The following is a 14,492-nucleotide window of genomic DNA, read 5'->3' as shown; positions in this document are numbered from 1 at the left end:
CTGTCGGCATTTATAATTGCACCAGCAGTTCGCTGTTTCATCAGGCATGGTCAGCGCTGAGAAACCGTTGCATCTGTAAAGGAGGGTAGCTAGCATTCCCTACCTTTTGGTTCCATTGTTTTATGTTATATTTTTCACCTTGTAATTGTGAATTTTCATTTTATTAAATCTTTTTTTACCATTTTATACACTGCAACCGTGCCTTTCCTGCTTACCTACTTCTCCCATAAGGAGCTACTGGCTGCATTTTGTTGTAGCATATTTGCAGCATCCACTTGTATTCCTAATCCATTGGGACCTCCATGCCTTGGGATCCTTGTGTTACATTGTTCCTGCTATTGTTTGGATCAGTAAGCTGGGTTGCTGCCAAATACCCAGTCCGTGCCTAATAGCACTGTCTGAGTGCTCTTAACAAATGTGAGTTTGTTTTTCTTATCTTTTTCAGATTTCATGCCCCCCTGCTCCTGCAGCTCAGCGGATCAGTGAGCTGGATCATTGTTACAGGTTTACATGCCTGAACCAAACTTTCAACTATAGAATCAGAAACACCTTGCTGTCTTAAAACAAACCATTCAATCTCCATGCCATCAAGATTAGAGACTTGATGGGAAAAAATGGACTTTAAGAAAGTTGTGATGCAGAGGACCAAGGCCAAAAACTGGACATTTGCACTAGTGATGTCGCAAACAGTTCGCCGGAGAACAGTTCCCAGCGATCTTAGCTTGTTCGCGTTCGCCGTTGCGGACGAACATATGCGATGTTCGATCTGCCCCCTATTCGTCATCATTGAGTAAACTTTGACCCTGTATCTCACAGTCTGCAGACACATTTCAGCCAATCAGCAGCAGACACTCCCTCCCAGACCCTCCCAGCTCCTGGGCAGCAGCCATTTTAGATTCATTCTGATCCTGCATTCTTAGTGAGAGGAGGGATAGTGCTGCTGCTGCTGATTTTATAGGGAAATTGATAGCTAGGCTAGTGTATTCAGTGTCCACTACAGTCCTGAAGGACTCATCTGATCTCTGTTGTAAGGACAGCACCCCAAAAAGCCCTTTTCAGGGCTACATCAGTCGTTTTTGTGTGTTTTTTTTCTTTGTAATCTAATAGCAGTTGCTCAGTGCCACCATTCATATCTGGTGTAACATAAGTGTAAATTTAAAAAAAAACTTTTACATCAGTTTGCTAGTGTAATCTAATTTCAGTTGCCAGCAGGCCTGTGTATCAGGCTCACAGCATATACTGTGCCTAATTGCTCTGTGCCACCACTCATATCTGGTGTAACATTAGTGTAAATTTTTTTAAAAAAAAAACTTTTACATCAGTCTGCTAGTGTAATCTAATTTCAGTTGCCAGGCCAGCCTGCCACTGCCAGCCTCAGTGCCACCACTCATAGCTGGTGTAACATTAGTGTAAATTTTTTTTAAAAATAAACTTTTACATCAGTCTGCTAGTGTTATTTAATTTTAGTTGCCAGGCCAGCCTGCCACTAGTGCCAGCCTGTGTGTCAGGCTCACAGCATATACTGTGCCTACTTCCATCCTCAGTGCCACCACTCATATCTGTTGTAACATTAGTGTAAATTTTTTTAAATTTTATTTTTACATCAGTCTGCTAGTGTTATTTAATTTTAGTTGCCAGGCCAGCCTGCCACTAGTGCCACCCTGTGTGTCAGGCTCACAGCATATACTGTGCCTACTTCCATTCTCAGGGCCACCACTCATATCTGTTGTAACATTAGTGTAACTTTTTTTAAAAAAAACTTTTACATCAGTCTGCTAGTGTTATTTAATTTTAGTTGCCAGGCCAGCCTGCCACTAGTGCCAGCCTGTGTGTCAGGCTCACAGCATATACTGTGCCTACTTCCATCCTCAGTGTCACCACTCATATCTGTTGTATCATTAGTGTAATTTTTTTTTTAAAAAACTTTTACATCAGTCTGCTAGTGTTATATAATTTTAGTTGCCAGGCCAGCCTGCCACTAGTGCCAGCCTGTGTGTCAGGCTCACGGCATATACTGTGCCTACTTCCATCCTCATTGCCACCACTCATATCTGTTGTAACATTAGTGTAATTTAAAAAAAAAAAACTTTTACATCAGTCTGCTAGTGTTATTTAATTTTAGTTGCCAGGCCAGCCTGCCACTAGTGCCAGCCTGTGTGTCAGGCTTACAGCATATACTGTGCCTACTTCCATCCTCAGTGCCACCACTCATATCTGTTGTAACATTAGTGTATATTTTTTAATAAAAAACTTTTACATCAGTAATCTATGTAATCTATGTATCTATCTATCAAATCTATCTATCTCGTGGCCGGACTGTTTTGTGACAGCCACTTGTGTTTCGGCCAAATTTGAAGTAGGAGGACCGACCAAGCTTCTTTTTCCATCTCCCGGTTCCTAAAATCCATGCCATATACACCTCCCCGATAGGGGGAATAACAGGTATTAAACTGCTAAGAATAGTACTACTTAACACACCACTCATATCTGGTGGCACAATAGATTGCACGCGCAGTGCCCCAAATTTGAAGCAGGAGGACCGACCAAGCATCTTTTTCCATCTCCCGGTTCTGAAAATCCATGCCATATACACGTCCCCTGGCGGCGCAACTGCCTCTGGGAACCTTACCATGGGTCTCAGTCCGCATGTCTTATTGTAATTCTCTGCCAGGGAAATTAAATATCTATCAAATCTATCTATTTATCTATCAAATCTATCTAACTATCAATCGTATCTATCAATATATATTGCATCTATTGATCTATGTAATTCGTATCTATCAAATGTATATTGCATCTATTGATCTATGTAAATCGTATCTATCAAATGTATATTGCATCTATTGATCTATGTAATTCGTATCTATCAAATGTATATTGCATCTATTGATCTATGTAATTCATATCTATCAAATGTATATTGCATCTATCGATCTATGTAATTCGTATCTATCAAATGTATATTGCATCTATTGATCTATGTAATTCATATCTATCAAATGTATATTGCATCTATCGATCTATGTAATTCGTATCTATCAAATGTATATTGCATCTTTTGATCTATGTAATTCGTATTTATCAAATGTATATTGCATCTATTGATCTATATAATTCGTATCTATCAAATGTATATTGCATCTATTGATCTATGTAATTCGTATCTATCAAATGTATATTGCATCTATTGATCTATGTAATTCGTATCTATCAAATGTATATTGCATCTTTTGATCTATGTAAATCGTATTTATCAAATCTATATTGCATCTATTGATCTATGTAATTCGTATCTATCATATGTATTTTGCATCTATTGACCTATGTAATTCGTATCTATCAAATGTATATTGCATCTATTGATCTATGCAATTTGTATCTATCCAATGTATATTGCATCTATTGATCTATGTAATCTATGTATCTATCTATCTATCTATCTATCTATCTATCTATCTATCAAATCTATCTGTCTCGTGGCCGGACTGTTTTGTGACAGCCACTTGTGTTTCTGCCAAATTTGAAGTAGGAGGACCGACCAAGCATCTTTTTCCATCTCCCGGTTCCTAAAATCCATGCCATATACACCTCCCCCAATAGGGGGAGTAACAGGTATTAAACTGCTAAGAATAGTACTACTTAACACACCACTCCTATCTGGTGGCACAATAGATTGCATGCGCAGTGCCCCAAATTTGAAGCAGGAGGACCGACCAAGCATCTTTTTCCATCTCCCGGTTCCGAAAATCCATGCCATAAACACGTCCCCTGGCGGCGCAACTGCCCCTGGGAACCTTACCATGGGTCACAGTCCGCATGTCTTATTGTAATTCTCTGCCAGGGAAATTATATATCTATCAAATCTATCTATTTATCTATCGAATCTATCTATCAATCGTATCTATCAAATATATATTGCATCTATTGATCTATGTAATTCGTATCTCAAATGTATATTGCATCTATTGATCTATGCAATTCATATCTATCAAATGTATATTGCATCTTTTGATCTATGTAAATCGTATCTATCAAATCTATATTGCATCTATTGATCTATGTAATTCGTATCTATCAAATCTATATTGCATCTATTGATCTATGTAATTTGTATCTATCAAATGTATATTGCATCTATTGATCTATGTAATTTGCATCTATCAAATGTATATTGCATCTTTTGATCTATGTAAATCGTATCTATCAAATCTATATTGCATCTATTGATCTATGTAATTTGTATCTATCAAATGTATATTGCATCTTTTGATCTATGTAAATCGTATCTATCAAATCTATATTGCATCTTTTGATCTATGTAATTCGTATCTATCAAATCTATATTGCATCTATTGATCTAACAAAAAAGACTAATGAGCGCAGAGTGTAGTCACCAAACTCCTGAATCACCTAAGGGTCCCTCTCAAAGGTGTAGAGAATTAGCACAAGTAGTAAAATTGACCAGGAGCGCTAAAAAGCTAAAGGTGGTAGAGTAATCTAACAGTTATATAATGTGCAAAGTGCCAGTGCAAATTATTAGTGCAAAGTATTCCATAAAGTGCAAAGAATTCTGAAAAGTGCTAAACTAATAGATAAAACTAAACCTCACCAGGTATATATATCCTAATATAAACCTAAGTATTATATAAATAGTATGGCATAAGTCTCCGTATGCTTTCACAAAGTGCACAAGTGATAGACCAATACAAAATATAAAATGGTCTTCTGACCAATGGGTATATAGAAACCAAAAAATAATTACAATGGTAATAACTTATCTAAAATAATGCAATGCAGAATTTACCTAAAAATTTATTAATACATGGCCAAAAGTACAAACACTAATATGCAAGAGAATGATGTATGTAAAAAACGGACGTCTCCATGTATAGATTAGGTTGCCACCACACAAATTATCCGGATGCGTAATAGTCAGTTAAAAGGCTTTCTGTTTTAATATAGAAGCCACATATCCTGATAAACAGTTTCTTTTAAGAAGGGGAAATCCTTTTAGCTTACCCCCAACAGCTCAGTCAAACCAGTCCGTCAGTTGGAATTACCGCCGTGGCGGAGTGACGTCACTCTTATAGGCGTTGTCCTCAATCTGTGATCCGATTGGTCCTTAGATCCCGGCTCGAGTTCCTAAGCCGCCGTATTTTGTGAAGTGTAGTATCCGCTCTTCAGTGCTGAATGGCACGCAGGATACTTTCTAAAATATGCGTTTAGAAGGACAAGTAGTTGATTAGGTGATAGAACCCTCGGTCTCACCTTGGACTCCAAAAATCACTGTATCAGTGCATAAGAACAAGTCCCAATAGGTCTGTGATTATTTGCCTGTCAAGGTACTGGTATAAAAGGAATAGGTTCACAGCTTCAAATATAAATTAAGCAACAATAGTACGTAACATCAACGCGTTTCTCCCTATACAGGGCTTTCTTCCTATACAGGGCTTTCTCATCTATTGATCTATGTAATTCGTAGCTATCAAATGTATATTGCATCTTTTGATCTATGTAATTCGTATCTATCAAATGTATATTGCATCTTTTGATCTATGTAATTCCTATCTATCAAATGTATTTTGCATCTATTGATCTATGTAATTCATATCTATCAAATGTATATTGCATCTATTGATCTATGTAATTTGTATCTATCATATGTATATTGCATCTATTGATCTATGTAATCTATGTATCTATCTATCAAATCTATCTATCTCGTGGATGTGCAAATGGACTGTTTGCGGTTGTTTGCGGTGCGTTACACGGGGAGTTTGGTCTATCACTTTGAAGCGGGCGTAACCCTTACACAACCTGATCGATACAACATCATATCTGATGTTATAAAGCACGTTATTCCAAACAATTTAGGAATGTTAGGTGATTTAGGCCCTTTATGGCTTAAAACCAGACTCTGCATCAACTATGTAATTTTCAGTGGGAATTTTGCCATGGATCCTCCTCCGGCATGCCACAGTCCAGGTGTTAGTCCCCTTGAAACAACTTTTCCATCACTATTGTGGCCAGAAAGAGTCCCTGTGGGTTTTAAAGTTCGCCTGCCTATTGAAATTAATGGCGGTTCGCCGGTTCGCGAACAGTAGCGGAAGTTCGAGTCCGCCATTCTCGAACTGAAATTTTTTGGTTTGCGACATCACTATCTGCACCAGATTTAAAAACCAAGTTCTGCAAGGCTATGCTGGAGCAATCAGGATTACTGACCCCTCCTGCATGATCCTGGCTATCACTCTTGGAAACGGAATAAGAGTTGGAAAAAATTAGGCCAGACGAAATAACCAAAGAGTTACTAGAGCATCAACAAACTCCGCCTGAGGATCCCTGGATTTCAGAGAGTATCTGGGGAGCTAATTGTTTAAATGAGAAGCCATCAGATCTATTTCTGGAAGATCCCACAGGTACACAATCTGGCTGAAGACTTCCAGATGAAGAGACCATTACCCTGAATGAAGAAATTTGCGACTGACAACATCTGTTCCCCAGTTGCTCACCCCTTGGAATATGTACAGCAGAACTTATACAAGAATTTCTCTCTGTCAAAGTCAGAATTAGGGACACCTCCCTCATCACTTGGGAACTGTGAGTTACCCCTTGATGATTGTTGTAAGCCATTGCTGTAACATGACTGGAATCAGAGATATGTTTCTTTTTTCAGGAGAAGCCATAACTGAAAAACCCTGAAAATTCTATGGAATTCCAGAATATTTATTGGCAACCTCACCTCCTAAAGTAACCAAACTTCCTGTGCTCTCTGGGACCCCCATACTGCACCCCAACTTGGGAGGCTCAAATCTGTCGAAATCCCAGTCCAATTAGATCAAAGTATGCCCCCAAAACAATAGATTGATGATTGACCCACCCAAAAAGGGATTGTCTTGTCTTGACATTCAGAAGAATCTTCTGAGCCATTCGAGTGTAATCCTTGAACCGCTGACTAAGCATATGAAAACTGAGAAAATAGGATAGCATCTGAAGCTGCTATGAGACCTAAAATGTCTATATAAAAGAGCTACAGATGGAAATATACAAGCTGTGAGCAAATTCAGACTTCTCTGGTCTGTAAAAGATGGTGACTGAATTCATTATGGAATTTAATCTTTTTTCAACCTCATCTACTATGTTAGTATGTATTATCACACCTAGAAAAGTAGTCCTTGGCTCAGGGGGACAGAAAACATTTTGGAAAATTGATTCTGCACAACCATGCTCTTGAAAAATCAACAAAAGTCTGTTGGTGTGAAACACTGCTAAATATAAAGATGAAGCCAGTTAAGGAACCGTCAAACCATCCTGAGCTTTTTTCACAGAGAAGACAGTCCCCAATACCTTTGTAAAGATTCTGGGAGCAACAGCCAGAACAAATGGAAGAGCAACAAACTCAAAATGTTGTCCAGGAAATCAAACCTTAGAAATCAATTATGATCCATGTGAAATTGTGAAAAGAGGTATAAAGATAAGCATCCTTTAGATCTATGGAGGATATAAACTGCCCTTGTTGAACAAAAGGAAAAATAGTCTGAAAAGTCTCCATCTCAAAAGAAGGAACCCTGAAAAACTTGTTTAAAGTTTTCAAATCCAGAACAGGGGAATTAAACCCCTTACCCTGCTCTGAAACTGGGACTATTATAGCTATAAATTCCAGTTCTAGAAATGGAAAAAAGCTCCTGCCTTCACAGGATTCTTTGGAACATGAGACAGAAAAATCCTTCCCCTGAGAGGCCTTGATCTGAAACTAATTCTGTATCCCTGAGAAATTATGTTCAGAATCCATGGAACTTGAACAGACTAAAACAAATGCCTCTGAACAAGGCATAATCTGCCCCCTAAATAAAAAGAGAGAAGCGCTCAACCTGGGAATGAACAGTAGCATAATAGCTTGTTCTATGGCTAGTTACCACCCTAGAAACAGACTCTTTTTGCTCAATGTGTGCCACTGCCTTTCACAGAGAAGAACTTTCCTGCAGCATATCAGTCTGATCCTCACTTCACAGTATAGTCCAGCACCGAAATACCAGGCAATCCCTCTCTGAACGAGAGAAACGGCAAAACCCCAGAAGTATGTTTGGGCCTATTGTGGGCCTCGTCAGTGAGGTGCAGCCATATCCCTCTAGGCACACTGAGCAATGGGTCCACGTCTGGATTCCCGCATCACATTTAGGGAGACTTCCCTAAGTGTCATAATTTGCATAAATAAAAAGAGAGAAGCGCTCAACCTGGAAACGAACAGTAGCATAATAGCTTGTTCTATGGCTAGTTACCACCCTAGAAGCAGCCTCTTTTTGCTCAATGTGTGCCTTTCACAGAGAAGAACTTTCCTGTAGCATATCAGTCCAGTTCACAGTACAGTCCAGCACCGAAATACAAGGCAATCCCTCTCTGAGCGAGAGAAACGGCAAAACCCCAGACGTACGTTTCAGCCTATTGTGGACCTCATCAGTGAGGTGCAGCCATATCCCTCTAGGCATACTGAGCAACGGGTCCATGTCTGGATTCCCGCATCACACTTAGGAAGACTTCCCTAAGTGTCATAATTTGCATAAATAAAAAGAGAGAAGCACTCAACCTGGGAATGAACAGTAGCATAATAGCTTGTTCTATGGCTAGTTACCACCCTTGAAGCAGCCTCTTTTTGCTCCCCTACCAGAAGATCTGCATCAGGAGCCACACCTTCATGCAGACTTGCTAGGGTAGAAAGGCTTCTTAGAAAGTTTAGACCTGTTCCAATTAGGGTATGGCATCCATGCAATCATGGGATATGCATGTTTATGGGATGGAGATGAGGACTTCTGGGTATTTAACTTACAAACAGAAAGAAAGCGGTTAGAAGCCCGAGATTTAAACTTTGAGGCCTATTTATCAAAGCGTCAACAGAAAATATGCTTGAATTCCGCGTCGTAATTGTCGTGAGATTGATCCGCCGTAGTTATCAAAGTGTCAACATCGGACAATGTTGAAATTTGTGACGTAAAATACGATCCTGCGATCTCAATATGATGCAGATCGATGCGAGTTGAAAACCTGTGGAATTCGAGAGGAATCGAGTTCATTCGCCCTCCTATTCGACACTATTTGAAGCTCTCACAAAGTTATAAAAAAATTCTACAGTTACGCTTGTGTCTTTTCTGACTCAGCGTATCTGGTTTTTAATCCGTCACCCTTCAGGTTGCGGATGCCATTGGGAGTCTGAAAACATAGAAAGCTTATGTTCGATGCTGCAAGAGAATGAAGTATATTACATAAAAAGAGTAAATTAGAAACTTTATTAAAATTGTATACCCTTTCTAAATCAAACAATATTATTGCTCCACATTTGGTGCACTAGTAGATATAGGGATAAAAATGAAAAATACATTACTACTTATGGATTATGCTACAACTTTGTCTCTCATCACAAAGCAAGGGGACAATAATATGTCTACCTATTTGGTGCAAAGTTTTGCCCCAAACTTGTCGCACTAATAAATATAGAGATAAAAATGAAATAAATACACAACATAATATAGCTAACTTCCTTTTTACTTGTTGGAAAAATCTATGTGCACCATGTTTAAGCCATGTAATACAAGTCCCACTCTCCACTTCGCGCCATATTTGACTTAACACTTCGCACCAATTATGATGCAAACTCCTAAATAACCCACACACTAGTGAATTTTTCAAACACTTTTGATTGGAATATGCATAATCACATGATTTATGACATCAGCCAATCTGATTCAAATACACATTATAAACTATCACTAACGAATCAAATAGTTCGATACTTGTGTCATTGATCACTCATCAGAACTTCTAAGTGCCATTTGTTACATTGTGTATTATACTTTGAAACTATGTATATGTGAAATTAGTATTAAAGATACACATTGATGCTGACATTAGGACACCCAGTGTAATGTTTTAGACAAGGATTTTAAAATTTGAATTGATGTTTGATTCAATTTAATCTTACACTGATAGCTCTAAGGGATAGCCCACATAACTTTAAACTGTCATGATTCAGATACAGCACCTCTTTACTCTTTAAATCACCTCTTTACTGGCATGCTATTTTCAGTGTATTTCTTCTTTCTCTTGAATTTCTTTTTTAGTAAGAAATGTCATGTTATATGCCTGCCCATTGTATAACACCTGTGAAGGGGTGTTTTTTAAAAATAGATTGCAATCAGGAGGGGTTAGACAGGTGCAGAGAGAAACCTGGCCCAGCTCTTAAAGGGACAGGAAACCCCAAAATATTCTTTCATGATTTGGATAGAACATACAATTTTAAAAACTTTTTAATTTCCTTCTATTATCAAATTTGCTTCATTCTCTTGTTATCCTTTGCTGAAGGAACATCATTGCACTACTGAACACATCCATTTAGCCAATCACAAGGGACAAATGTGTACAGGCACCAATTAGCAGCTAGCTCCCACTAGTGCAACTTAAATGTTTACTTTCCTATCCCTTTAAAATATCCATTGATTGCAAATAAATACATATGATACTCTGATTACATGTTATATTCGCAACATTGTTTAGGGACATGTAAATGTAAATATGTTTGCAATAGATTTCTGACATAACATAAATATATATATATATATATATATATATATATATATATATGTGTGTGTTAGGAGAGAAAAAGAGATGATTCGGCGCTAGGTGTCCCCCCCCGAGAAGTGTTTTATTTGTAACGTGAATGAATGAACTTGCTGCCCTTATACCTGAAATGAGGGCAATTGCAGGGTCCCCACCCCGCACTGTCCTATTTCAATTTATAGAGAGAACTATTGGTGGGAAGAGCGGTATTAAGGCGCACTGTTCATAAGAATAATAACCAATATATTATTAATAATGGTGTCAGAGTGGTGGGTATAGTGCAAAAATCAGAATATTTTGATGTAGATTATATGATATATGTAGTACAAATATTTGTACCAGCGGCGTCTGGATGAGTTATACCCAAAAATGTTTGCTAATTATATAATGTAAAGGTATAGGATGGGGTACCAGCCAGGTCAATATGACATCCTAAAAAATTCTTTCCTTCACAGTTAGAAATATGGATAAACACTTAGTATAACATAATAAAGTTCACAAAATTCACAGGTGTTCTTAGTCCCAAAGGTCAAGTAGATATATGTAGAGATAATAAATAAAAGTTCTCTGTCTAATCCTTATGTTGTAAATAAATGCCCACTTACTAGATAAAACCTCAATCCTATGAGGTAAGTGGGAAGCGTCTTTTGTAGATACAGTTGTCCCCCAGCAATCTGGAAACACTGCTTCTCTGCCTCTTTGGTGTGGTTAGAAACACTGCTTTCCTGCTTCCTTAGTATGGTAGAGATTTCTTTCTCCCTCCTTCCAGTTGGCTTAGATATTCACTCAGCTCCCAGTATATGTTTTAAACTTGTACAACAGTGTTGCACTATCCTTTCCATATTTGTGTTCTCTTATCTATGTATTCCACATCACGGACTACTGGGAACTGAGTGAATATCTAAGCCAACTGGAAGGAGGGAGAAAGAAATCTCTACCATACTAAGGAAGCAGGAAAGCAGTGTTTCTAACCACACCAAAGAGGCAGAGAAGCAGTGTTTCCAGATTGCTGGGGGACAACTGTATCTACAAAAGACGATTCCCACTTACCTCATAGGATTGAGGTTTTATCTAGTAAGTGGGCATTTATTTACAACATAAGGATTAGACAGAGAACTTTTATTTATTATCTCTACATATATCTACTTGACCTTTGGGACTAAGAACACCTGTGAATTTTGTGAACTTTATTATGTTATACTAAGTGTTTATCCATATTTCTAACTGTGAAGGAAAGAATTTTTTAGGATGTCATATTGACCTGGCTGGTACCCCATCCTATACCTTTACATTATATAATTAGCAAACATTTTTGGGTATAACTCATCCAGACGCCGCTGGTACAAATATTTGTACTACATATATCATATAATCTACATCAAAATATTCTGATTTTTGCACTATACCCACTACTCTGACACTATTATTAATAATATATTGGTTATTATTCTTATGAACAGTGCGCCTTAATACCGCTCTTCCCACCAATATATATATATATATATATATATATATAATAGAGTAAGGAAAGCGCACTCTCACTTAAAAAGCATCTACCAGGGTGCAGGCACGAGTTAATGCAGTACAGATGAAGCTTGCACTCTCTGGATTTTCAAAAAAGGTGCTTTATTTAGCAAAAAATTTGACATTTTGGGGATCAATCACCCCTTCATCAGACCAAACAAATAGAGTGCAAACAGTGTTTAAATAAGGTGTTAACCCCTCCCCCAGTTCAAAATAAGACAGCCCCATAAGGTCATATCCAATTAGACCCATCAAAAATATAAAGAGACATTTCAAAAAATATATCTTAGCATATTTATACATGTGTGCAAGCATATCAACAGTAATAAAATATATATTGTATAATGTAAGGGGCTGAACTAGTGCACATAAAGTGAGAAACTGATAATGAATACAATCCCAAATAGCAGCAGAGCGATCAAATACACTGCAATATACAGAGACTTAAACATATAGGAGGGACAATAATAAAAGTAAACACTTACAGATGATGAATAAAACATTCAAATCGCCATTACAATCACCCAGACCACCAAACCTCGACAAAGTGGGCGTCGCCAAAAACGTCAACTAGGAGAAAAACGTCATGTGACGTCCTCCAATCACAGGAAGTGCTAGCAAGCTGAGTCAATACAAGGGCAAAACGGGTAAATGCCAAAGTGATCCAAAATCAGCAAATATTGTCATAATACATCACAGACAATTGCTGCAGAGTATGTACAAAAAGAAAGCAAACAAATAAATAAACAAAAAGAAAACCAAAGAAAAATCAGTGCAACATGTCACAACGCTTCTTGATGCATATTAGTCACAACCTCAAGCCAGCAGTGTATAATGTAACTAATACAGACAACACATTGGCCTCTAGTTATCAACGTATCTACTTACCTGCCATCGCCGGCCCCAATATGCCCGCCTAAGCTCGGACCTGAATACGCTCTCCAGAGTTATCAATATTTCTGTCAAAAAGCCGCTCATCAAGTACGGGGCGATGAGCAGCGGACTGTGATAGTTATCACTCATCCGATCTCGCTGCTCTTCGGCTTTTTTACAGCTTTATTGACAAGCTATCACTAAGCACCCACACTAACTATACTGTTCTACCCCCTATACCGGCGCCCCCGGAGCCCCCCGCAACTAAATAAAGTTATTAACCCCTAAACCGCCGCTCCTAGACCCCGCCGCAACTCTTATAAATGTATTAACCCTTAAACCGCCGCTCCCGGAGCCCACCACCACTCTAATAAACTGATTAACCCCTAAACCTCCGCTCCCGGATGCCGCCGCCACCTACATAATACCTATTAACCCCTATCCTGCCCCCTCTATACCGCCGCCACCTATAATAAATTTATTAACCCCTATCCTGCCAATCCCGTACCCCGCCGCAACTAAATAAATTGTTTAACCCCTAAACCGCCGCTCCCGGACCCCGCCGCCACCTATATTAAACGTATTAACCCCTAATCTGCCCCCCCCCTATACCGTCGCCACCTATAATAAATGTATTAACCCCTATCCTACCCCCCTAGACCGCCGCAACTATAATAAAATGATTAACCCCTAGACCTAAGTCTAACCCTAACACCCCCTAACAAATATTAATTAAATACATCTAAATATTATAACTCGTATCAACTAAATTAATCCTATTTAAAAATAAATACTTACCTTTAAAATAAACCCTAATATAGCTACAATATAAATAATAATTATATTGTATCTATTTTAGGATTTATTTTTATTTTACAGGCAAATTTCAATTTATTTTAACAAGGTACAATAGCTATTAAATAGTTAATAACTATTTAATAGCTACCTAGTTAAAATAAAGAGAAATTTACCTGTAAAATAAAAACTAACCTAAGTTACAATTACACCTAACACTACACTATCATTAAATAAATTATTCCTATTTAAAACTAAATACTTACCTGTAAAATAAACCCTACGATAGCTACAATATAATTAATAATTACATTGTAGCTATTTTAGGATTTATATTTATTTTACAGGTAACTGTATTTATTTTAGCTAGTTAGAATAGTTATTAAATAGTTATTAACTATTTAATATCTACCTAGCTAAAAGAAATACAAAATTACCTGTAAAATAAATCCTAACCTAAGTTACAATTAAACCTAACACTAAACTATCATTAAATTAATTAAATAAATTACCTACAAATAACTACAATTAAATACAATTAAATAAACTAACTAAAGTACAAAAAAATAAAAAAACTAAGTTAGAAGAAGATGGCTCCGCGTCAGCTCGTCTGAAGATGGCTGCACTCCGCTCCGGATGGATGAAGATTGAAGACGCCGCCTGGATGTTGACTTCAATCGGATGGAAGACTTCTT

The 14,492-nt window shown here is 37.7% G+C and overlaps 1 protein-coding gene across 4 annotated transcripts in view; it reads right to left on the bottom strand.

Annotated features, from left to right (window-relative positions):
* The window catches only part of LOC128653763 (ABC-type organic anion transporter ABCA8), a 752,731-nt gene that overhangs the window by 88,159 nt on the left and 650,080 nt on the right, over positions 1-14,492 (bottom strand). The gene's annotated exons all lie outside the window — the stretch shown is intronic.

This window comes from Bombina bombina, chromosome 1 (genome assembly GCF_027579735.1).
Source record: "Bombina bombina isolate aBomBom1 chromosome 1, aBomBom1.pri, whole genome shotgun sequence".
NCBI lineage: Eukaryota > Metazoa > Chordata > Amphibia > Anura > Bombinatoridae > Bombina > Bombina bombina.
This window is presented reverse-complemented; position numbering and strand designations above follow the sequence as displayed.